This window comes from Rutilus rutilus (assembly GCF_951802725.1).
Source record: "Rutilus rutilus genome assembly, chromosome: 1".
In the NCBI taxonomy this organism is placed as follows: domain Eukaryota; kingdom Metazoa; phylum Chordata; class Actinopteri; order Cypriniformes; family Leuciscidae; genus Rutilus; species Rutilus rutilus.
In genome coordinates, this window is record NC_140209.1 from 63,521,983 (window position 1) to 63,548,236 (window position 26,254).

The 26,254-nt window shown below is 37.1% G+C and overlaps 3 long non-coding RNA genes across 3 annotated transcripts in view; all 3 read right to left on the reverse strand.

Moving 5' to 3' along the window:
- The window catches only part of LOC311296775, a 95,599-nt gene that overhangs the window by 12,220 nt on the left and 57,125 nt on the right, over nucleotides 1–26,254 (reverse strand). The gene's annotated exons all lie outside the window — the stretch shown is intronic.
- On the reverse strand, nucleotides 8,414–11,494 carry LOC311296548. Its single transcript, XR_014628618.1, has 3 exons — nucleotides 11,381–11,494; nucleotides 10,236–10,274; nucleotides 8,414–9,950 (listed from the first exon to the last, which is right to left on the reverse strand). It is a non-coding gene; the product is annotated as an uncharacterized lncRNA (long non-coding RNA).
- Nucleotides 11,697–13,212, reverse strand: LOC311296700. Its single transcript, XR_014628685.1, has 5 exons — nucleotides 12,898–13,212; nucleotides 12,727–12,798; nucleotides 12,345–12,410; nucleotides 12,122–12,189; nucleotides 11,697–11,794 (listed from the first exon to the last, which is right to left on the reverse strand). It is a non-coding gene; the product is annotated as an uncharacterized lncRNA (long non-coding RNA).

Consider the following 26,254-nt stretch of genomic DNA (forward strand, 5'->3'; position numbering starts at 1 on the left):
GGATCTCACACGCGCCTCATTCTCTCGCAACTCTTTGTTCATTTTAGACTTTATATAAATCATTTAAGACTGCTCTTATGAGGATAATCGACAAAACGTCGATACTATCGATAATCGTTAGTTCAAGCGCGAAAGAGAACTGGATTCTGGCGCCCTGTCTATGTGTGTGTGTGTGTGTGTGTGTGTCACATAAGGACATTCACAGACAGCGCATTCTCTTTTGTCTTGCTGCGCTTGAAATGTTTAAAAGCATTTAAATGAATAAGAGCGTGATCATAAAATGTAAAGCTAGCCAACGGATGGCAGAAAAGACGGATGCTGCGTTAATTGCGTTAAATATTTTAACACGTTAAACCAGACAAAAATTAATCGCATGCGTTAACGCGTTAACGTTGACAGCACTAATATATATATATATACACACACACACTCACCTAAAGGATTATTAGGAACACCATACTAATACTGTGTTTGACCCCCTTTCGCCTTCAGAACTGCCTTAATTCTGCGTGGCATTGATTCAACAAGGTGCTGAAAGCATTATTTAGAAATGTTGGCCCATAATCATAGGATAGCATCTTGCAGTTGATGGAGATGCACATCCAGGGCACGAAGCTCCCGTTCCACCACATCCCAAAGATGCTCTATTGGGTTGAGATCTGGTGACTGTGGGGGCCATTTTAGTACAGTGAACTCATTGTCATGTTCAAGAAACCAATTTGAAATGATTCGAGCTTTGTGACATGGTGCATTATCCTGCTGGAAGTAGCCATCAGAGGATGGGTACATGGTGGTCATAAAGGGATGGACATGCTCAGAAACAATGCGCAGGTAGGCCGTGGCATTTAAACGATGCCCAATTGGCACTAAGGGGCCTAAAGTGTGCCAAGAAAACATCCCCCACACCATTACACCACCACCACCAGCCTGCACAGTGGTAACAAGGCATGATGGATCCATGTTCTCATTCTGTTTACGTCAAATTCTGACTCTACCATCTGAATGTCTCAACAGAAATCGAGACTCATCAGACCAGGCAACATTTTTCCAGTCTTCAACTGTCCAATTTTGGTGAGCTCGTGCAAATTGTAGCCTCTTTTTCCTATTTGTAGTGGAGATGAGTGGCCTGACCTCTAGCATCAACAAGGCATTTTCGCCCACAGGACTGCCGCATACTGGATGTTTTTCCCTTTTCACACCATTCTTTGTAAACCCTAGAAATGGTTGTGCGTGAAAATCCCAGTAACTGAGCAGATTGTGAAATACTCAGACCGGCCCGTCTGGCACCAACAACCATGCCACGCTCAAAATTGCTTAAATCACCTTTCTTTCCCATTCTGACATTCAGTTTGGAGTTCAGGAGATTGTCTTGACCAGGACCACACCCCTAAATGCATTGAAGCAACTGCCATGTGATTGGTTGATTAGATAATTGCATTAATGAGAAATTGAACAGGTGTTCCTAATAATCCTTTAGGTGAGTGTATATGGGCGTAATTTCCTATGGGGACAGGGGGGACATGTCCCCCCCACTTTTCAAAATCCCGTTTGTGTCCCCCCCACTTTCCAATTCGTTATGATGAATTTTTTTTTTTTACTCACACCGTCATCGCCACGGAGGAGCAGGACAAAGAAAGCCTGTGCCGATGTGAGCTGCCGCGTCCAGGAACGTCGCGTCCACACTCTAAAAATAGCTCAATGAAAGTTCTAATGAGCAGGGAGCGCTCCTGACGCACACACACACGCACACGACGCACAGACAGCGCGCCAGAATCGAATTACTGCATAAGGTGCATCTACGCGGGTTCACGCAGGGGCGTAATTCGTGAAATGCACTCCCGCTGGTTGAGTGCGGTAAAGTTCGTTATAGGTTCGATATTAGCAGGACATTTGTTCTACAGGGTCGGTAGTCTAACAAAGATATCAATAGCAAGATTAGTTTTAACATTATGTGACCATTGTATATCGACATGATGAAAATATTCATTCAAAATCATTCGTGCATTAATGCTGCATAATTATACCTGAGAATGCTTTGACGCGTTTCCACAGCGTACGATGCTTAAGGGAACGTCTGCCAAGTCCACCAACTGCGGTAAACGTAGTCTATAATTTCTATTTAAAATTACTTTTAACATTTAAAAACAGACGTTTTCAAATTCCAAAGCTTGCAGAAGGTTCCTAATGGCAATACTGACTTAGGCTACAGGTAGCCTTGAGTAAATTAACATGTCTAAGAAAATGATTCATAAAACGTATAAATATCAGTTGAGCCTATGTTTACTTTCGTCACTGACACAGACGGAAATGAAAAGACTATCAGTCAAAGTTCAGCTTTAGGAGGGGAAGAAATAGGCCAGGATAAGAATACTGAGAGAATAAGAAATATGAAGATGAGGAGAGAGCAGGTATTGACAAATAATCTAATGACAAGGTTTTAAATAGCCTATTTCTTATAATTTTTTGGCCTTCAAAAGTCCTAAATTACACATAGGTCAAAGAAATCCAAATTTTCCCGGGGGAGCATGCCTCCCAACCCCCCTAACTATGGGGGGCCTTGAGTCTTGATGCCCAGGGCACAGGAAATTGTTAATCCGGCCCTGGGTAAACATGACATTTATTATGGGTTTAAGTGAGGATTGTTTAAAGATCACTTAAATTAAGTTGTTATATTTTTGAAGCCTAATAAATGTTTAAAATTTGGGGGAAAAAATCATTTCCATCGAGACATCGGTAGCTATATTAATATCAGTGATACAGGCCTTCATTCATAAAAAGATGCTATTAAACAATTATTTTAAATATACTGTCTTTATGTTGTTTCTACATTACATTTTATTTCAATTTTATTTACACACAAAACATTAATAGTGAACATTTTTGACTTTATAAAATCTCTCACGTTTTGGCAATCGGCCCCTATTGAACAATAAAAAGTAAGACATATTTTTGTTATACATAGTTTAGTAGCCTACTATTCTTTTTTCATTTCTTTCCTATTCACGTGTCTCCTAAAATGCCTGACAAGCAAGTCCCGGTGTCCTCTACAGTGGACATGAATTCAACAGATGCATGTCTCATAACAGAACGTCATATTCTTATTTAAAACCCCAAAGTTGTCTTAACATGTGAACTTATTACAAAAAAAAAATCTAATTGATCAAATCATATTTCTATAAGAGTGCTGAATTTAATCATCCAGTCAATGTCAGTCAGGATAGGGGGGGGAAATGATGAAATGTTGTCATGATGAAAACTCCAAACATTTGGTATCTCTGAAAGGCCCTGGATTTTTAACGTTACAGGACAAAATGGTCTCAAAAAAAAAAGTCATCTAATCTACAAAGGAAAACTTCTCAGGCAGATATAATGATAACATGGGCACATATATTAATGTTTCTGCCACACGCGCCGAGAACCGCTGTGAGGTTAAAAGAGAGTATCGTATTTTCCCGTGAGCGTTCGGCCATTTCTGCGGGTGCTCGAGCAGTGTGCACGCGCTGTCTGAGAAGTGGCCGCGCTTCAGGAGTAACTTTTCGCATCTGTGAGGATATTCATAGTTTTTTAAATACTTTTTTTTTGTAATTATCATTAATAGGTAGGGCCAAACGTTAACATGACAGACATGCGCACGCACAAGTGACGTAACAGATTTAACACCAACAGGTTGTTTGCCTCTGTTAACAGATTGTATGATTTACTTAGTTCATGTTTTTAAACGTCATTAATAATTGTAGTTATAATTTGTGAAGTATATCGAATAATTAAAGTACTTACCTCCAGAAAACTCAAGGTATCAGTCCTCTCAGCAGGGAGTAGACAGTCGGGATGTGTGCATGCGCTGGCTCTGACTGGCCAGACTTCCGCCTTTCGCTACCTATTGTTTTCGCGGGCTTTGCACGCGAGTCTGGCAGCAAAGTTTATATATTTGAATATTTATACATATATAAAATGTATATCATCACCCAGCAAAACCTCGTTAAATCATCCTGGCATTCAATTATTAATAATAATAAAACTGCTGTGATTAGTTAATAGAGCTTCGCGGCGTGACGTCACGGCTCTAATGCCGCGGTGGCTGATGGGTAAAACCGGAGAGGGGCTGAAGATGGAGCTCTGAGTGGTTGTCTTTCCCGATCTCTGCAACAGATTGCTCTTTTTTGTTAAGGTAAGTGACCCTTATCAAGTTTGATTTAATCTTAATCTACTTACTATTCGCACTGTGTAAATTCGGGAAAAATGTCAAAATCCCAAAGGAAAAGGAAAGACTTGTTAGATCAAGCTGTTAAATGTTTAGCAGCATCCGATGGATGGAGTGATGGTTAGTTCCGATCTTATGATATCACCTGAAGGTAGCAATTTACTGATTGACATTTGTCATGATTATACCACCCCTGCTTCTCCACCACTTTCCTCTGTTGCTGAAGACTTTCCATCCATGCCTGTGACTCCAAGTAAGCCTCCATCCAGCAAACGCGGGAAAACAGAGAAATCTGGCGAAGATATTATATCCACTCTCTCTGACCAGATTAACTCCAGGGCGGACGGTATGGAGAAACTGATCAACAGTAACGCTATGAAAATAGAAGGACAAAAAAAAAACTATTGACTTCGTTTGCTCGGAGGTTAAAGATTTAAAGATAAAGGTGTCTAATACAGAGAGATGCATTGATGAAGAAAAACGTCATCGTAGCATGCTCGAGCACCGCATACGGGAGCTGGAAGGGTACCACAGGAGATGGAACCTGAAGTTGTATGAGTCCCAGAGAAAGCAGATCAGAACATACGAGCTTGTCATTCAGATTTGTCTGGAGGTGCTACCCGAGGGAAAGATCAAGCTTCCAGATGTGATCGATACTGTTCATCGTTTAGGATCAAGGATGCAACCTGACAAGCCGAGACCTGTAATTCTTCAGTTCTCCAGCAGAGTGCACCGTGACGCAGTTTGGAAGGCTGCTAGAAACAACTCGTACCTGCGTTATAATAAGCTACGCTTTGCTGAAGATTTCTGTGAGGAAGACAGAGAGCGGAGAAAGAAGCTCTGGCCTGCAGTTAAAAGTGCAAGAGATGCAGGAAAAAAGGCTTACTATGTCAGAGCCCGTGCCTTTGTTGAAGGCAAAGAAATTATTCTTCCACCTTAATGGCTATTTTTCAAGTTGATGCTTACTAATCCAGTATCTTCTGTCTACCCGTGCACTTTGGATCTTGTACCTTAATATTCTTTTAAGTAGGCTATAGTTCAATACTTTATTTGGAACTTGTCAAGTTGTTATATGATAAGCTGGGTCACTTATCATTGACATTTGTTTAAGTGCAGAGTTTGGGAGTTCCCTTTTTGCCCTAAGCTTTTGTCTTAAGAAGATCTTATTTGTTTTCACGGTTCTTGTTTTGACGTTGTTATCTTTGTTTTCATTAAATGTCAGGGGTATACGGCAAACTGTAAAAAGGAAAGCTTTATTTTTGTTTGCAAAAACACTGAAGCCTGATTTTTGTTTATTTCTAAGAATCCCATTCATCTGTCAATGATGCAAAATTTTGGAGATCACAATGGGGTAATGACCTTTGGTTTTCCCATGGTACTGAACGCTCTGCAGGAGTCACTACTCTAAGGAATGCATTTAAAGGGAATATTGTATATACAGATTGTGATTCAAATGGTCGTTTTTTGTGTAATGTCATTGATCTCAATTCAACTTTTATTATTATGGCCAATATTTATGGTTTTAATTCAAGGTCTGAGAATGCAAGTTTTCTTGATGTTATAGAAAGTAGACTACTTTACTGGCTAAATAAATTTCCAAACTCTTTACTTGTTATAGGTGGGGATTTCAATATTGCAATTGACCGTGTTCTTGATAAATGGCCAACCCTCATCACTTAATTCAAAGTTTAAACAACTCATGGAGAGACTTGATGTGATTGATGTCTGGAGGACCAAATTCCCTAATACTAAAGCTTTTACCTGGAGCAACAACGCTGCTTCTCTTCGCTCTCGTAAAGACTTTTGGCTAATCTCTAAATCTGTTGACATTCGCAATACTTTTGTTGATATTCTTCCAACACCCCTAACTGACCATAAGGCTATTTTTATAAAAATTAAACTCTCTGTTAACACTTTAAACTCTATTAAACCATCATATTGGAAGTTAAATAGTTCTCTATTATCTCATAATACCGTTAAGCTAAAAATAAACTATTTCATAAACCATTATTGGGAAAAAGCTGTGAGGGAACGCTCTTTTAGTAATAATTGGGAGTTATTAAAATTTGATATTAGTACATTTATGAGAAGATATGGGAGTGAGCTTGCCAAGCTTAGGAAAGCTGAGGAAGAGGCAGTTGTTAGTGAAATCGCTGCTGTTACGCAGGGGCCCCCTGAAAATATTGATATTGATATCTGATGATATGTACAAACGTAAAGCTGAAGGTGCCTTTGTGCGATCTAGGAGGAGATGGATGGAGCAAGGAGAACAAAATTCTGCCTATACTTCTTCAGGTTAGAGAAGTCTAATGCCACTTATAATAGTTTGTCTAAACTCAATGTTGATGGTATCGTTACGGATGACCCCAAGACAATTTCTGATTATTGCAATAAGTTTTATAAGTTATTATACCTCTAGGTTCGATGAGGATGATACATCCTCTTTTTTAGACTCCATAGTCGACCTGATTACTATAGAGGCAGATGACAAAAATCGGTGTGACGATCCAATTTCCCTTAAGGAAATTGTTGTTTCTCTTAATCATCTTAAAGTCAACAAGTCTCCGGGGAATGATGGTATTACTGCCGAATTTTATAAGGCATTCTATGAACCCTTAGCTCCGTTTCTTGCAGAAGTTTATGCAGAGAGTATTCTGAGAACATCTCTTCCTCCTAGCTTGACACAAGGTGTGATTAATTCCAAAACCCAAAAAGGATCCACTTCTTATTGAAAATTGGCGTCCAATCTGTTTACTTAAAGCTGCAGTCGGCAAGTCTGGCAGATTGAGTGGATTTAGCCAAAATTTTGAATGTTTACAACTCTCATGCCCCTCCCCCACTACCAACGAGCACCCGCCCATCGTCATTGCGTGTGTACCTGATTTTCTGTGAACGCGCGCGTCTCTTCAGCATCGATCAACACCATGGACTCGGAGGTAGGCTGCCCTGGCTAATCTATCCATAGATAGCAATAACCGAGGAATTGGAAGCTTGTTAGTAGATTTTCTCTCCGCCATCACGCTTCGTACAATCTTCAGGCGAACTTTAGGCATGTCGTGTGCATGTGATATTGTAATGTGCGCGCCTGCGCGAGGGAGGGGGGATCTGTGGCGTGTGCACGAACAGTGATTGACAGTCAGATCTCACACCTCCCTGCGCTGATTGGACCCGATGAGACGGGAGCGGTGGATTTTTGCAAAACAAATAACACGCTCCAGGTGGAGTTAGAAGCTCGGGTTTTTTTCTAAAACCTCCTTATTTATGTTGTTCTGTCGGATTATAGTGTCGATTTCACTGAATATGACCAAAAAAATGTTGCCGACGGCAGCTTTAATACAGATTATAAGATTCTAGCTCTAATTTTTGCTCAAAGATTACAGAAAGTCATGAGCTATTTAATTGATGAATCTCAGTCTGGATTTATAAAAAATAGGCACATTTCTAATAATATCAGATTCATTTTAGATCTCCTTGACTATTCTGATTTGATTTCAGAGGAAAGTTTTATCTTTTTTTTATACTTCCACAGGGCTTTTGACACAGTGGAGCATAATTTTATTTTTCGTTGCCTCAGGAAATTTGGCTTTGGTGAATTTTTTTTAATAATGCCATCAGGACACTTTATACTAACAGTAACTGCTCGCTGAAATTTAGTTTTGGTATGTCACCTAGATTCAGTCTTCAGAGGGGTATCAGGCAAGGATGCCCTATCTCACACTGTAAAAAAATCTTTTGTTGACTTAACTCATTATTTTTTGTTATCTTTTTGCATGGATTTTTTTGAGTTTTACTAACTTATTTATAAAAGTGTACCTGACAAATTTGGATAAGTTTACCTGACAAGTTATAAAGTACAATGAACTGATTTAATTTAGTTAAGTAAACTTCGAATTTAAGTTCAGTCAACTAAAGCTAAGTTTTCTAAACTACATCCAATAAGTTCAGCAAACTAAAGATTAGTTTTCTAAACTACACCCAATTAGTTCAGTCAACTAAAGTTAAGTTTTCTAAACTACACCCAATAAGTTCAGCAAACTAAAGATTAGTTTTCTAAACTACACCCAATAAGTTCAGCCAACTAAAGTGGTGTTTTAAAAACTGCAGCAGTACCAAATAATGAATTACTACTAGAACATTAATTTGTAAAATACATTTGATTTAAAAAAATATGTAAAATTGACGATCACTGATACAATTTACAATAAGTTAATTAGTTAAGTCACCTTTATTTATATAGCACTTTTTACAATACAGATTGTATCAAAGCAGCACAGTGATAACATGAAAATAATACAACAAAGTTTGTTTCTAGGAGAAAATTGCGTCATCTTTCACCTTAAGTAAGGCAAATCAATAATATTGTTGAATATTAAATGTCCCTAACTAAGCAAGCCAAAAGCCAAGGCAACAGTGGCAAGGAACCAAAACTCCATCAGGTGACAGAATGGAGAAAAAAAACCTTGGGAGAACCCAGGCTCAGTCACTCAGTTCACCTCTGGGCAAAGAACGAACAGTGTATGATTATGATTCAGGCAGCATTACAGGTCAGAAGTCAGATTGGATCAGAACATTCAGAATATTATCCAGTTTCATCTGACTGGAAGTCGGAGTCACGCCGGTATGGAGACGAGTTTGTTGAGGATCAGTGCTGATGGCTGTAGTGTCGATGAGGCCTTCACAGGGCTGATGAGGCTGGCACTTCAGGGATGCGTTGTGGACGTGTCCAGGCGCAGGTCCACCACCTGATCTGGATACGGCCCGGATCCGGCTGACTTCAGTAAACCTTGGAATAAACAAAAAGACTAACATTAGCGTAGATGCCATTCTTCTTATGATGTAACAAGAACATCAGGTGTTATATACAATTCAATTTTTTTTTGCAATGAACTGCAATGAAATTGCAGAAAACAACCTTGTGAAAAGGTGTTTTACACCTGTCTCAATGCATGTCTTGTGGATTAATCTGTTACATTAAACAAGATCAACCCACAGCATTCAATATAGAAACATCCTTTGTTCCAAAAGAAACCATTTAAACATTGTTTAACACATTAAAGACCTATGAATTGGCTTAAATGCCATTTTAATATCAACTAAGTTACCAATTATTTATGCTCTCAAGCTTCAACAAATTCATCAATTAAACTAAACACTCTAAAATGCCACTCCCACAACATACCAACACATGAAACATCCTGTTCACAACATTCCTTTCAAAAAGAAACTATGAAAAGCATTAAAGGTGTTGTTCCAACCCTGTAAGACTTTCGTTCATCTTCGGAACACAAATTAAGATATTTTTGATGAAATCTGAGAGCTGGCTCACTCCTTCATAGACTGCTGGGTAATCGATATTTGCCAGCCCAGAAAAAATTGTAAAAACATTGTTACAATAGTCCAAGTGACTACAGTGGCTCAACCTTAAGTTTATCAAGCAACGAGAATACTTCGTAAAAAAAAGAAAAGAAAAAATACTTTTTTCAACTATTCTTTTTCTTCTGTGTGGGCCTCAAAATTAGTTCACGAGAGCGCCACAACCATTTCCAATATCAATAAAAACAGTAACATTTAAAAGTACAGATATAATAAGTTACTTATTTTACACACATCAATTCAAATTGATAGTTAATTTTAATGATTGCCAAAGATTGCAGTGAAAACTCACCTGTATCTGGTGCTCTGCAACTTATGTAGTGACTGAGGTAATAAATCCGGTTGGTGAACAAGCTTTTAGTCAACTTGACGGAACCTGTGAGTCAACACGAGGAAATACAATGAGCGAATCTTCTATGTGCAAAACACTCTGATTTGAAATACACTCAATAATCTTAAATTTGTGACAATATCATGACTAATTCACCCTATTATCAAGATTTCTTAAAACATGAACATAAGCGTGATGACATGGCGCAAGATCCAAACTACGAATAGAAATAATGAAAACATTCAAACCACAGACGTATTAATTGTACATCACCCATATCGATTCAATGACATTTACTTTTGTAATTCAAAGATTGTGGTCAAAACTTACGTATATCTGGCGCTCTGCAACTGAGTTGAATTGAAGTGACTGAGGTAAAAAAGAAAGAAAAAAAGACTCATATTAGCTTGTGCAAAAATGGCATTATATGACCCCTTTAAATTTGTGACAACATTGTGAATAATTCACCCTATTATCAAGATTTCTTAAAACATGAACAAAAGCGCATTGAAATGGCGCGAGGCAAAATCCAAACACTGAATAGTAATAATGAAAACCGTGACATTTCAAACCACAGACGTATTACTTGCTATTTATTAGGGGTGGGCGATATAGCCTCAAAATTATATCACGATATTTCAAGAATATTTGCGATAATGATATTTATGACGATATAGAAAAAAAAAGTTGACCATTTTTTTTATTACATTTATCTCACCTAAATGTTTGCTCACTCATTGTGTTTTTACAATTGTTTTACAAAAAAGTAGCAAAAAATATATACAAAATAATAAAGATACAAATAAAGAGAAAAGTTTTTGGGTAGGTCTAACACTAGTATTCAGAAATGCTACAGAAACTGTATAAGGTAATCAAATGTAAAATAACACTGATAGTCCTGACTAAATTAAATGCATAGGATATTAATTCTGATTCCTTACAATGAAAGCTATCTTTTGTTGTTTTGACGACAATGACAGACACATATGGCTGCTGTGCTGTCACTTTTAGAGCTAGTGCCCGGATCCATTACTGTTTTCATGATGCTGCTGACTGTCACATTGTCACACGCGTTTTATGCTAATTCCAGACATAACCGACTGTTTATGAATATACTAACCACGACCGGCATTTTTACACAATTTTGCGTGTTCACGATATAATCCGTGAAAAGGAACTTTTGTTACTCGCGAGCTGTTCGTGAGACGGCTTTACTGTATACATGTATACATGTATGCACGCAGAGTAAACAGAGCGCGCGAGAGTACTGAATAGTTTAAAATCGCAAATGTTTAAACTGATAAGACTTAAAAAGAAGTGAAAATGATAAACTTTAGTTACGATGCAAGTGACCGTCATGTCCTGACTGCTAAACACGAGTGTGGTATCGACGCTTGACTTGTGCAACCCATTTTGAGAGCGAGAGAGAGAAGACGCGGCACTGGTTGATAATATTGCATCTTGGAGAAACTCACACGGTTGGTAATACTGCGTCTTGGAGAACGTTTAAAAATTATTGATTTGATCGTCATTGGAGGCTGACTTGCTGCTCTCACGCTCAGACAGGTGTTGTTGTTGTGCGTGCTAGGGAACGTAATGTGCCATACGTCATTGCGTCGCTATATCAGTGATATCGCGATATGACGCTTTTTTATCATGTAAAAATTTATACTGGTATTATCGTGGATGGTATGATATGGCACAGCCCTACTATTTATATCACCCATAACGATTCAATTTGACAGTAACTTTTTTTTTAATTCAAAGATTGTGGTGAAGACTTACCTATATCTGGTAGAGCTCTGCAACTGAGATGAAACTGAGGTAAAAGAAAAAATCCTGTTTGGTCCGGTTGGTGAACAAGCAGCTTTTAATCGACTTGACTGAAGCTTGAACACAAGGAAGTAAAAAAATCAGTGAATCGTCTATTTGCTCAAATCCATCCATGATGGATTGAATCTGACCATGAATAAAAACTGCTAGACAATTTTTTTGTGTAATTTAATTAATCTGTGCTCATAATTGTAAATAACAGGTTAGAGTGATATAATAATAAAAATGTAACAATACAAAGCAATTTTGTTAGTTGGACAGCAACAAGAATGGAAATAAAGCAAGTCAAAGTGCTTTCTTGCCGTTTCATTAACTAAATAAAATACAAGATAACTTGGGAAACTAAATGGTATTCAAACAAAAACTATTTTTGTGTGTGTTACCTGATGAATGACTCTGTTCTTTGAAGAGCAGCAGTATTTGAGAAGAATGGCAGCATTTACCAACTGGCCTGAAAACAATCATATAACTTGCACAGTACATTACATCATAATAAAACTAAGTACATGGTAGATTTCTACACTTACTAGAACATTAAAACAAACAAATGGAGTCATACACTGCACTTTAACAAATATGATATATTTTTAAGTACATAGCTAAAACCTTTTCGGCCTTGTCTGCCTCACATCAATCAAAAGTCAGCTTCCTTCAGTGTTGTTTCTGAAGCCTCTGAGGACAGTTGAGAAGAAAGTGTCTACTAATTTGTCAAAGGAGAATACGTTAACAACTCAAGCACACTAGCTTATTAATTAACAGTTAATTAATAAACGTGAATATTTAACTAATGACTAACTTAGAAATGTGTGTAGTTACAGTTGCAGATGCTAAGTTAAGTAACATCAGTTAGCAGTTAACGTACCTAACTAAGTTAGACTAAGATAGCTAGACTTATTTTACAACATAAACACACTCAATTTAAATCAACACCAAATCTTATGTTTTGGTAAATACTCTATTTAAAAAGGTTTCATGAATTTGCACTTACCCTCGTCTGATATAGGCTAAACGTCTGAAAACACTGGACGATGTCAGCGTACGCAGTAACGAAGGCAGTGGGCTATAAAATACGGTTCAGATAAAATATGGCATTGAAAAACTTTGCCGTTGTTTTATGGTAAACATGTTATTTACAATGATTTTATGAATTCAAACTTACCTTCGTCTGATGTAAATCTCACAGAAAATACCGGACGTTATCAGCGCGCAAGATTTGAATGGAGCAGGAGCGGGAATTAACGGCTCGAAAACAATGTCGGTCTAGAAAATACAGTAAAAAATAAAAACGTTAGAACATTGAACAAATGTTGACGTTATGTTCTGGCAAACATGTTATTTAAAATAGTTTTATGAATTCACACTTACCATACGTTTTCTCAGAAAATACCGGACGCTCTCTGCGGCTGCGCGCGCAAGAACTGCAGTGAGTCAGCGGGGGAGGGGGAGAAGAGGCTCGAGTCGGTTCAAAAAAAGATTCCATTTACAGCCTGCGTCAGTTGTGTTTATATAGGCCTTGTCGCTACTCGATCCGTACCGGAAACACGATCTGTACTGCGCATGTGCGAGAACGCGTCTCCTTCCTGTCTGATGTCGAAACCATTTACGGCAGTTGTTGTTCGACACTACACGATCCGTATCGTAACTGAAGCCCCCAATTGACTTTTATTTCTTTTATTTATCCTTTGTCATGTTATTTATTGTTTGTTTATTTATTTTATTTTAACTTTATTTAGTTTTCTTCTCCCTAAAATTGTGTGTTATTCTACGAGCTCCGTTTCCTGTTAACACTCATATTTTTGTCAATTCTGTATAAGCCAGTTATTGTTGTACATTTTACATCAAATAAACAAAACAAAAACGATCCGTATCGTAAATAGTTATTTACTAGTGATTATATATATATATATATATATATATATATATATATATATATATATATATATATATATATAATCACTAGTAAATAACTATTTACGATACGGATCGTTTTTGTTTTGTTTATTTGATGTAAAATCAAATTTTACATCAAATTTTACATCGAGTAGTGTCGCTACTCGATCCGTACCGGTAACACGATCTGTACTGCGCATGTGCGAGAACGAAGTTTTTCTGCCACTTCCTGTCATCGTGAATGTTTTTACGACAACGTCAGTCACTACTCGATCCGTACTTTACTGTCACGATTTGTACTGTACTGTCCTGCATGTGCGAAATAAACATGGATTCTTTTGCATTTTATGTGAAAGTTCAACAATTTCTCTTAAAAGGAGAAATGCCTGACAATCACGAAGAGCGTCGGAAAGTGAGACGGTCGTCTGCGAATTTTATCATCAAAGGTAACTATGACAAGGCAAGACTTATCCAGGATTATTTCGCACATGCAGGACAGTACAGTACAAATCGTGACAGTAAAGTACGGATCGAGTAGTGACTGACGTTGTCGTAAAAACATTCACGATGACAGGAAGTGGCAGAAAAACTTCGTTCTCGCACATGCGCAGTACAGATCGTGTTACCGGTACGGATCGAGTAGCGACAGGCCTTTTCAGAATGTTTGTAAACAATAGGCGCCGAGTAACTTCCGGGTGGCAGAACGCGAGCGGCTTCCACTGACTAACTGAAGAGATCCAGCCGGCGACTGCAACAGTTACATAGTTAAAAACATTGTTGTTGATCAAAGTTGAAACGATGATGAAAACGTGTTGTGTTTGGGGTTGCGCTGCCAGATATACAGCAAAAGGTGTAGGGTTTTATCGATTTCCTGTGGGTGAGGAGGTTAGCGACTGGCCGTGAGACTCACGCAATTGTATGAGGCGCCACGTAGGATTTAAATCAAACTTCGCTTATCAATATAACACACGTGCATATACACCTATAAATTACCCGCATATACATGTAGGCTATACTATTGGATGTTCAAAATACATATGAAATACACGTGCACACTAATATGAAATTCATATGTTAGTAATGAATGCATACACTTGTGAATATTGCATATAAACTTGACGCACGCACACACCTATACTCGCATACATAGCCTACACAACTAAAGCATGCATCCACGTTTTAATTTGTATGCGTGAGTGTTTTATGGATGTGTATGCGCATCGAGTTTATATGTATGTGCCTGCGTGCTGCGAGTGTATATGTATGTGCGAGACGAGTGTTTATAGGTGTATATGCATGGAAGTTTATAAGTATTTATAGGTGTATGCGTGCGTCAAGTTTATATGTAGCCTATATGCAAGTTATTCACAAGCATTCATTACTAACATAATATGTATTGGTATGGATTTCATATTAGTGTGCACGAGTATTTCATATATGTATTTTGAACATCCAATAAATGTATATGCGAGTAATTTATAATTCTTGTATTGTGTTATGTATGTATTGATAAGCGAAGTTTGATTTAAATCCTACGTGGCGCCTCATACAATTGTCACTTTTCACACGCTCTCACTACATCCATTTTCTCACGCAACTTACCTAAATGTATATTCCTCATACATAATATCGACCAATCAGTGTTTTTCAACCGCGCAAAGGTCGATATAACAGCTGGAGAACAATTGTCACGTAACATTTACCTCAGGAAAGCCATTTAATGACCATGATAGGATATATAGCACGTTATTTTGGCTAGAAAAAAGAGCTATAGAGAGTATTTTGCTAATTATGTGTAGGCCTACTATATTACATATTTATTATATTTTTTACTTATATCATTAAACACAGTTGTTATTATGATAAAAAATGCATTATATTTAATTATTTTTATTACATTTTTACTGTCGACGGTGGGCCTCCTTTCCAAGCAATTTACTAGCGTTGTCATAGGAACGCTTCGGCTTTTGCCACCCGGAAGAACGTCTATTACTGTTGTGACGTCATGGTGAATTGTCGTATACTGTCTATGGTCTTGTGTGATTCAGTTCCATATGCGAAGCCTGAAATGTCCGTCGGCTACGTGAACGTGATGGACGGGCCGGCTCCGTTTTAACCCCGAAATTACTGTTTTTATGCAGTGTCAGTGCCTCTGGCCTGCTGCCTGCATCAGCAAATTCACGATTAACAAAAAAACTACTGCCTTGTGCATCGACCAATCAGCGTGTTGTCAAGGCAGAATTTCAGGCACAATCATATTAAACAGACACATAGGGAATCATTTAAATTACTTGACATTTTGAGTGCATAACACTTAAAATCTTAATCTGAAAGATTTTTGCTGCCAGATGAGTACATTAAAATCCAATGTTTAATTTTTGATGCAAAAACTTGTAAGTAATGTTAAGTTATGACAACTTGATTTCTTTATTAACGACAACATTGGGGTTTACAGTGTAATGTTTTAATGTACACACTAATAAAATTGAAGTTTAGGTTTTTATGCAGTCTACCAGACAGCAAGATATATAGATAAATTAAGTTTAGTTTACTAAGTTTAGTTTACAAATTTACTTCTAATAAAGCATTAGAGTATAATTGAAGTAAAACCAGCAGAAAATTTAGTGCAGTTGTTTCAACTTACATTTATAAGTTAAAATAACAATTATACTTGTTAATTCAACAGAAAATCTAGTGCAGTTGTTTAAACATACATTTTTGAGTTAAAATAACAATTTAAGTCGTTCATTCAACTTTCAGTCTAGTTGAGGACAAGAAAACTTAAAAAAATTTGTTGTCTGGACAATCTAGTTATCTCTACTCACAAAAATAAGTTGAAATAACTAAATTGCAAAAATATTTTTTACAGTGCACCCTATCTTTTCCTCCTTGCCACGCAGGTTTTCTCTCATTATATTAATAAAAGTGCCTTGAAAGGGATTCTCATTGCAGAAAGAGAAATAAAGATCAGCCAGTTGGCAGATGACACTGTTCTTTTTGTAAGAGATGCCTCTTGGGTCCCGTCTGCAGTCAGCACTGTTGAGAGTTTTTCTAAAGCTTCTGGTCTTTTTTTTTAAATTTGTCTAAATGTGAACTACTTTCAATTAAAGAATGTAACCTAACTATAATGAATAATATTCCAATTAAAGATAAGATATCTTATCTAGGTATCTCTATATGTAAAAAATCTAATTGATAGATGTGCATGTAATTTTCCCCCTATTATGGAGAAAACCCAAAGAAAATGTAATTTATGGCTACAGAGAGACTTATCTCTGAGGGGAAGAATATTACTTGCTAAAGCGGAAGGTATCTCCAGACTTTCATATGCTGCTCAGTCGCTCTTAACAACACTATCAAAAGTATTGACAAAATGTTATTTAAATTCATATGGAAAAATGGCATACATTATATCAAGAAATCTGTTGTTTTAAATTCGTATTTAGATGGTGGCCTCAATATGTTAGACTTTTGTACATTCAATAATACTCTTAAAATTACTTAAAAAAACTCTATTTGGAACTTCATTCCACATTATATTTTCTCCAAATTTGGTGGTTTTAATTTTTTATTGCTTTGTAATTATAATGTTGAAAAAATACCAGCTAAATTATCTAAATTTCATAAGCAGATCCTTCTTGCCTGGTCTCTGATATACAAGCACAAATTTTCTCCTCATGAATATTTTATATGGAATAACCGTGATATTCTGTATAAAACCAAATCTCTTTTCTTCCAGCGCTGGTTTGAGGCTGATATCTTGCTTGTAAGTCAGTTGTTTAATGCACATGGCCATTTATTAAACTATGAAGAATTTCTTAATCGTTTTAACATTCCCATTACCCCTAAAGAATTTGCTATTGTTTTTGATGCCCATACCATCTGGAGTTATTAGGCTGTTTCAACATATCCCCTACCCCTCTTCTTTATCTCCTTTAGATCCTAAAGTTACAGTGGTGGGGAAATATTGCTTTTCATCCTCTTCTTCTAACAGATCAATACGTCAATTATTTCTTAACTCCAGAAGTTTTTTCATGCTTTCAATATGGAACTAAGCAAAGCTAGACAGACTTTCTTCTCAAATATTATAAACAGCAATTTAAACAACACACGCACTCTTTTTGCTACTGTAGAGAGACTGACAAACCCCCCAAGCCAGATTCCCAGTGAAATGCTCTCAGACAGCAAGTGCAGTGAGTTTACTTCTTTCTTCTCTGAGAAAATCAATAATATCAGAAAGGTGATCAGCACATCCTTGAGTTGTGCTGGGGTCAGACAGATCAGACCACCTGAGAAAGTAGTTACTATGTCTGACTTCAAAGAAATTGATGGCAAAATTTTGGAAGAAACCGTACAGCACCTTAAAACATCAACATGCGCCCTTGACACACTTCCCACATCATTTTTCAAAAGTGTGTTAAACAGTTTAGAAGCAGATCTTCTAGAAGTGGTAAATGCCTCACTTCTCTCTGGGAGTTTTCCAAACTCCCTAAAAACTGCAGTTGTCAAGCCCCTCCTGAAAAAGAGCAATTTGGATAAGACCATATTAAGCAACTATAGACCGATCTCAAATCTTCCTTTCATAGGCAAGATCATAGAAAAAGTTGTCTTCAATCAGCTGAACAAATTCTTATGCTCGAATGGATACTTTGACAATTTTCAATCTGGTTTCCGACCACATCACAGCACAGAGACAGCGCTCATAAAGATAATAAACGATATTCGCTTAAATACTGATTCAGGCAAATTATCAGTGCTGGTACTTGTTTGTTGCTGGTACTTAAATTGCTTACCACAGCTATGCAGACGACACACAGCTCTACTTAGCCCTATCGCCTAACGATTACAGCCCCATTGACTCCCTGTGCCAATGCATTGATGAAGTCAACAGTTGGATGTGTCAAAACTTTCTTCAGTTAAACAAAGACAAAACTGAAGTCATTGCGTTTGGAAACAAAGATGAAGTTCTCAAGGTGAACGCATACCTTCACTCTAGGGGTCAAACAACTAAACATCAAGTCAGGAATCTTGGTGTGACACTAGAGTCAGAGCTTAGTTTCAGTAGTCATGTCAAAGCAATAACTAAATCAGCATACTATCATCTGAAAAATATTGCAAGAATAAGATGCTTTGTTTCCAGACAAGACTTAGAGAAACTTGTTCATGCTTTCATCACCAGCAGGGTGGATTATTGTAATGGACTCCTCACTGGCCTTCCCAAAAAGACCATAAGACAGTTGCAGCTCATACAGAACGCTGCCGCCAGGATTCTGAGCAGAACCAGAAAATATGAACACATCACACCAGTCCTCAGGTCTTTACACTGGCTCCCAGTTAAATTTAGGATTGATTTTAAAGTATTATTACTGGTATATAAATCATTCAATGGCCTAGGACCTCAATACATTTCAGATATGCTCACTGAATATAAACCCAACAGATCACTCAGATCATTAGGATCATATCAGCTTGAAATACCAAGAGTTCACTCTAAGCATGGCGAGTCCGCTTTTAGCTATTATGCCAGCCGCAGCTGGAACCAGCTTCCAGAGGAGATCAGATGTGCTCCTACTGTAGTCACTTTCAAATCCAGACTCAAAACACATCTGTTTAACTATGCATTTACTGATTGAGCACTGTGCCAATGCTCGTCCGACTGTTTGTACTGTATTTTTTATTTTTCTAAACTGTTTTAATTATTCTTATTTCTTTTTATTATTTTAATTTCTTCTATGTAAAGCACTTTGAATTGCCATTGTGTATGAAATGTGCTATATAAATAAACTTGCCTTGCCTTGCCTTGCCTTAATGAATATGTTTCTATTCCAAATGTCACAGTTTATTGGAATGCTTTTCTTCCCAACATTGTCTGGAAAAAAGTCTGGCTAACTCCAAATAGATACTTAATTACTAATAAGATAAGAGAAGTTTCCTTTCGAATTATCCATCGTGTATATCCCGTTAATACTTTCTTAAAGAAATTCAAGGTAGATGTTAAAGCAAACTGTTCTTTTTGTGGACAGCACCCAGAGACTATATAGTGCATTTGTTTTGGCTTTGCCATTATTCTAAATTGTTATGGAAAGACTTTTCCCGTTTTGTTTTTGAAAACATTGATAAGGATTTTTCTCTACTTTGGGAAAATGTTTTGTTTGGAATTGTTAATTGGAAAAATGAGCAATTACACAAAAACAAAATATTCTTAATTAATCTTCTTTTTTTTAACAAAATTGTATATACATAAATGTAAATTTTCAGGTCAGAAAACACTTTTCTATGTTTTGATTACTGATGTACAACATTACTTTGGGACTATCTCTGACTCATGTAACAAGAAAGCTTTAAAAACATTTGAAATATGTAAATCTTTTAATCTTTTCCTTTAATATGTAATTTTTTATTATATTTTCTGATTAGTTATACCCCTGTCTCTTTTTTGTTTTGTTTTGTTTATTCGTTTTATATTGTGACTGTTTATATAATGTTTTCAATAAAAAATATATATATAAAAATAAATTTTTTTATTATTTTTTTTTTTTATGCTTAAAACAATATACAGATAATAACTGACAACAACAGAACTAAAACAAATAAAAATAAAAATCACAAAGGGGGGAATCATGTAAATTAAACATATTGATAAATCATATATGAGAATTACATGACACTGAAAAAAGGAAAAGAATTACAAACAGATAATGTTTTTAAGGCCTTTTTGTTCTCAGACAACTTAATTGAAAAGAGGTATTTTTCATATTTAAATATTTAGATTTATGAGTATGAAACTTTGCTAGTAACAAGATCAGATTAATTACAGATTTTTTAGATTGATTATAATCTACAAAGCCTAGGACCACATCCTTCCAATACAACACACATTCATTATAGATTCCAGACCTAATAAATCCTAAGACATCTTGCCAAAACATTTTGGTAAATGGACAATACCAAAAAAAAAAGATGAACTACAGTTTTGTCAGAGTTGACACAGAAAGAACAACTGGAGGAAATATCCTTTTTGAACTTTTTGAGGTAGTGACTTGCAGGGTAGTATTTATGAATTATTTTAAAATAAATCTCTTTTACTTTATTGGTTAAAAAAAAATATATATATGGAAGCATCCAAACTTGTTTCCAACAGATATTACCAACTGCATTATTCCAGTAAGTTGTCACAGACGGTAAAGTAACAATGTTTTGCTGAAAAAGTGAACGGACTGATCGATTGTTTTTACAGGGAGAAGCAAAGCACAATTTGCCAACAGGAGTATTGACCATAGAGACTGTAGTAGAGTCAATGATTTGATTACTTTCAATGATTACTTTCCTTCAATGATTCTTATTAACATTAGGTGTCACCACTAATGGCCAATCATCACTTAAATAATCACTTAATTATCTCATTAACTTCAACACTGCTTCAGTGTTCATTTTTAACACTCTGTAGTTGGACCTATATGTACACCGAGGAGTGTTGATTTAACACTGGGGATTTTGCTGTGAGGGCATTAAATGACAGCCCATCCACCTGAAAAGAATAGTTTTAGTAAATGAAACTCAACTTTTTTAATATGTGCATTTGAACTCAGAGCACAAGAAATACCCGATGATCCCCAAACTTCCTGAAATATTTTGTTGTATGCAGTTCTGGTCTGCATCTCTCCTCTCAGTCTCCTCAATGTCTGCAACCTGTTGTTGGAGAACACATATGTTTGATACTAGCATTACAATTATCATTGACACTGTGAAACTACTTATTTATAGGTTAGTTATACTCGGGTGTTATACTCGACTGCAACCTGTCTTTCGAAAATCATATTTCATATGTTACAAGAACAGCCTTTTTCCACCTTAGAAACATTGCTAAGCTACGTAATATGCTATCAGTTTCTGATGCAGAAAAGTTAGTTCATGCATTCATGACCTCGAGACTAGATTACTGTAATGCTTTATTAGCCGGTTGTCCTGCATCCTCAATTAACAAGCTACAGTTAGTCCAAAATGCCGCCGCTAGAGTTCTTACTAGATCAAGAAAATATGATCATATAACACCGATTTTATCATCACTGCATTGGTTACCTATAAAGTTCCGTATTAATTATAAGGTATTGCTACTGACTTATAAAGCCCTAAACGGCTTAGCTCCAGTCTATTTAACGGATCTTCTATCGCCCTATAATCCATCGCGCTCTTTAAGATCACTAAATTCAAGGCTTTTGGTCATACCTAGGATATCCAGAACCACCAAAGGAGGGAGAGCATTTTCACATTTAGCCCCAAAACTCTGGAATAGTCTTCCTGATACTGTTCGTTGCTCAGACTCGCTCTCCCAGTTTAAAACTAGATTAAAGTCGCATCTCTTCAGCCAGGCATTCATATAATATTTTTAATCTTACAGTTCAAACTACAATCCGGCCTCTAGTTAATAAACGCCAGAGGAGAACTGGCCCCCGACTGAGCCTGGGTTCTCCCAAGGTTTTTTTTTTCCTCCATTGGGTCACCTGATGGAGTTTTAGGACACCATTAGGTCACTTGATGGAGTTTTTCGGTTCCTTGCCACTGTTGCCTTTGGCTTGCTCAGTTGGGGATATTCTGGGGATATTTAATTTGATTTTATCAATCAATAAATTCCACTAGAAACAAACCTTGTTGTATTATTTTAATTTAATACTGTGAAGCTGCTTTGATACAATCTGTATTGTGAAAAGCGCTATACAAATATACTTGACTTGACTCATAGGTATGCCTTGAAAGTAATAACTAATTTAGACCTGTATGGTGATGAGTGGTTTTCATCTTACCATCATCACTTTTAAATTGCAAAATGTAAGAAGCTATAAAGAAATTCATAGCGAGTTGTTTATTGAAAATACCTTTAGCTTCATTAATTCATCACTGAGTCTTTCCTCTGTCATGTCCGTTTCAGCGATGAGGTCTTGTGCACTTGAGCTCTGCATTTTTTGCCACTGTGTTTAACACTGTTGGTGCCTTGCGTGTATGTCTGCCGAACCAGGGGTCCAGTGCTCAAAACTGGGTTTTATGTTGTAAGGATTTCTTTCCCAAGCTAAGATCATTTAGGAAATAAAGTAGCAATACAAACTCTCCACACTCTTCTAAATAATGGCAACAGATCCATTTTGTCTCTTTACGTCCAGCCGCACACAGTGGATCTGCATGATGTGAAGAACTCACAAAGTATTCACAAGAGACCGAAATGGTTTACATTCTTGTGCATAATTGTCATGTTTCATAAAAGAAAAAAACCTCCAGTAATAAACTCAGTTTTCAACAAGCCAGTTGCAATCCTCTGCATTGAAAGTCTCCCAGAAGTCCTCTGAATTCACCTCCCCATTGCAGGTTTCATGTGGTTCACTAATGTCACTGACTGGATAAAGAAGAGAAATTATATTTACACAACTTAGCTGCAAATTAGAAAATAAAATAAATAAATAAACCTGTGAATTTTGTATTACCTGCCATGCTGAACATTCCCTTTCTGTGTAAATCCATTACAACAACTGGAGGATGACGACCACATTTTAGACATGAAAAAACTCTGACTCTTTTGGGTAAGGCACATGTGATGTCCTTTGCTCCCAACTGAGACATGAGCCTTAGTGAGAATAGACATAAGAACAAGTATCAGCGTTAGTTCAGGATGAAAAATCTTAAGACTAATGTTTTTTCCATTTCACAAATAACTAATTGAAGAAGCTAAACCTGCACAGAATTTCTTATGAAGATGCACAGAAAGATGGTTAGCAGCACTTGATCATTGAAATTGTGAGGCCCATGCATCCAGTCCTGGTATTGGTAACACACACCACAATTACTGCACTTCATGCAATATGTGGATATTCCTGAAAAGGAAAATACACAGACATTAATAGGACAATGTAAAACAATCACTTGGAAAATATATTGTATTGCATACTTTAACCTAATACTGCCCCAAATACTGGAGCAATGCAAACTTACTGCACACTGACATGAACAAATGTCTTAATAATTATTAAATATTCAATATTCAAAACTGACAAACCAACAATGCCTACCAGTCACTAGACCATTGAGCATCGCCACTTTAGCATTTCTGGAGATGAGGACAGGAGCACTGAGATGAACAGGTCCAGGCCACTGAGAGCAGAACTCTTCCTCAGGAATAAGATGAGGAATATCTTCCTTCTTTACATCTTCTGTAAAAACATCAGGAAGCGTTTTATTATGGTATATATACTGTACCGTCTGCTTCAGGCCTTCAGACTCTGGAGGATATTCCCACTGTTGGCCAGACGGGTCCTCATGTTGTGATGGTTCAATCTCTGCCTCTGCTTGTGGAAGCGTTGTGAAGAGCTGCCGCTTCATTTGAAAGAGACACCATTTTATTTGCAATGCTCTTATGCAGGCATGATTTCCTACCTTTGATACAAGGGCAATGCCAAGTGTTTGCCTTGGAATTGTAATTTACCAAGACTCTGCCCAGTCTACTGTAATGTGAAACCTTTGGCTCATATACTGATATATAATACTTGTAGTTAGGGCCTCCAATAGTAACAAGGCTAGTAAATGTGGCCCGTTACTTTTAGCCTGATCTCGCCGTTTAAGGCATTGATTTTTCCTTTTGTCACCAAACCATTTTTGCTCAACCATCTCAGTTAACACGTCCTCTGATAATCTTCATTAGGCGCAATAGCACTGGAGTAGTCCACTGATCTCAGATGAACACATGGTGTAACCAAAAGGTCACTCCTTCGTGCAGGGCCGGATTAACCATTAGGGCAACTGGGCACTTGCCCAGGGGCCGATGAGATCTAGGGGGCCCTGACAGGTAGGAAATTCACAGAAATTTAATAAAGTTATCAAACTCTTTTCAGTCTTCACTGCATAAAGTGCATCTACGCGGGTTCACGCAGACATTCCTCCCTCCCCGCTGAACGCCAGCGATTACTAATTCGTGAAATGCACTCCCGCTGGTTGAGCGCGGTAAAGTTCGTTTCAGGCTCGATATTAGCCGGACATTTGTTCTATAGGGTCGGTAGTCTAACAAAGATATCAATAGCAAGATTAGTTTTAACATTATGTGACCATTGTATATCGACATGATGAAATATTCGTTCAAAATCATTCATGCATTAATGCTGCATAATTATACCTGAGAATGCTTTGACGCGTTTCCACAGCGTACGATGCTTAAGGGAACGTCTGCCAATTCCACCAACTGCGTTAAACGTACTCTATAATTTGTATTATTTAAAATTACTTTTAACATTTAAAAACAGACGTTTTCAAATCCCAAAGCTTGCAGAAGGTTCCTAATGTCAATACTGACTTAGGCTACAGCTTTCCTGGTAGCCTTGAGTAAATTAACATGTCTAAGAAAATGATTCATAAAACATATAAATATCAGTTGAGCCTATGTTTACTTTCGTCACTGACACAGACGAAAATGAAAAGACTATCAGTCAAAGTTCAGCTTTAGGAGGGGTAGAAACAGGCCAGGATAAGAAGACTGAGAGAAAAAGAAATATGAAGATGAGGAGAGAGCAGGTATATAATCTAATGACAAGGTTTTAAAGCTAGCCTATTTCTTATAATTTTTTGGCCTTCAAAAGTCCTAAATTGCACATATGTAGGTCAGAGAAATCCAAATTTCCTCGGGGGAGCATGCCCCCGAACCCCCCTAACTACGGGGGGCCTTGAGTCTTGTTGCCCAGGGCACAGGAAATTGTTAATCCGGCCCTGCCTTCGTGCCATTTCAGAACCAGCGTTGCAGATATCCATTTCACACACACCTTATGTGATGAGCCCCAAATTTGTTGTTTCGCCACAAACGTTTTTGCTACAACTAAATATATATACTTTCTATCAACACACTGTGCTGGTAGATGATCCGTTGAAGATATGCGATGTGTGGCTTTATTTTTCCGCTCAATGTGTTTTTTATTTTTTTTATTTTTATAATTCAGGCTCACTCCATAGTGAGGACACCTTTCTCTTAATCACTAGTGGAGCTGATGATTCTGCTGGATGAGCGACTGGTTGCTCGAGTTTGAGGAGGAGGAGGAGAGGAAACAACACTCTCCGATATTTTGAATTTGGACTGCAGTACCGATTTCGACCAATAGGTGTCATTCTTACATACGGCACCTTTAACAGGTGAGAGCGTTCACAATGCATGCGGATGCGGTCCGTCAAGGCCTTCCAGGAGCAGCGCGGATACAGCAGTGCAGAGATCTACACCTTACCTTAAAAAGGCGACATAATGGAAAAACAATTTCTTGTATAAAGTTTTAAATGCAATTTTTTTTATTTTTTGTCAATTGTAAGTTTTCATTTAAAATGTTGGTGATTTTAACATAAGAAAAGTACATTCACGTTTTGCCACTTGCTTGAGCAACTTGACAGCCTTTATAAATCTATATTGAATAATATGTTGTTTAAATTTATCGAGTGAAATTAAAAGAATTGTACAAAGAATCGCAATGCTGACAAAAGCCAATCACTGCCATTATAAAGCTTGAAGGAGCCTGGACATTTTTAATATAACTCTGATTATATTAGTGTGAAAGAAGAATGTCATATATACACCTAGGATAACTTGAGGATGAGTAAATCATGGACTAATT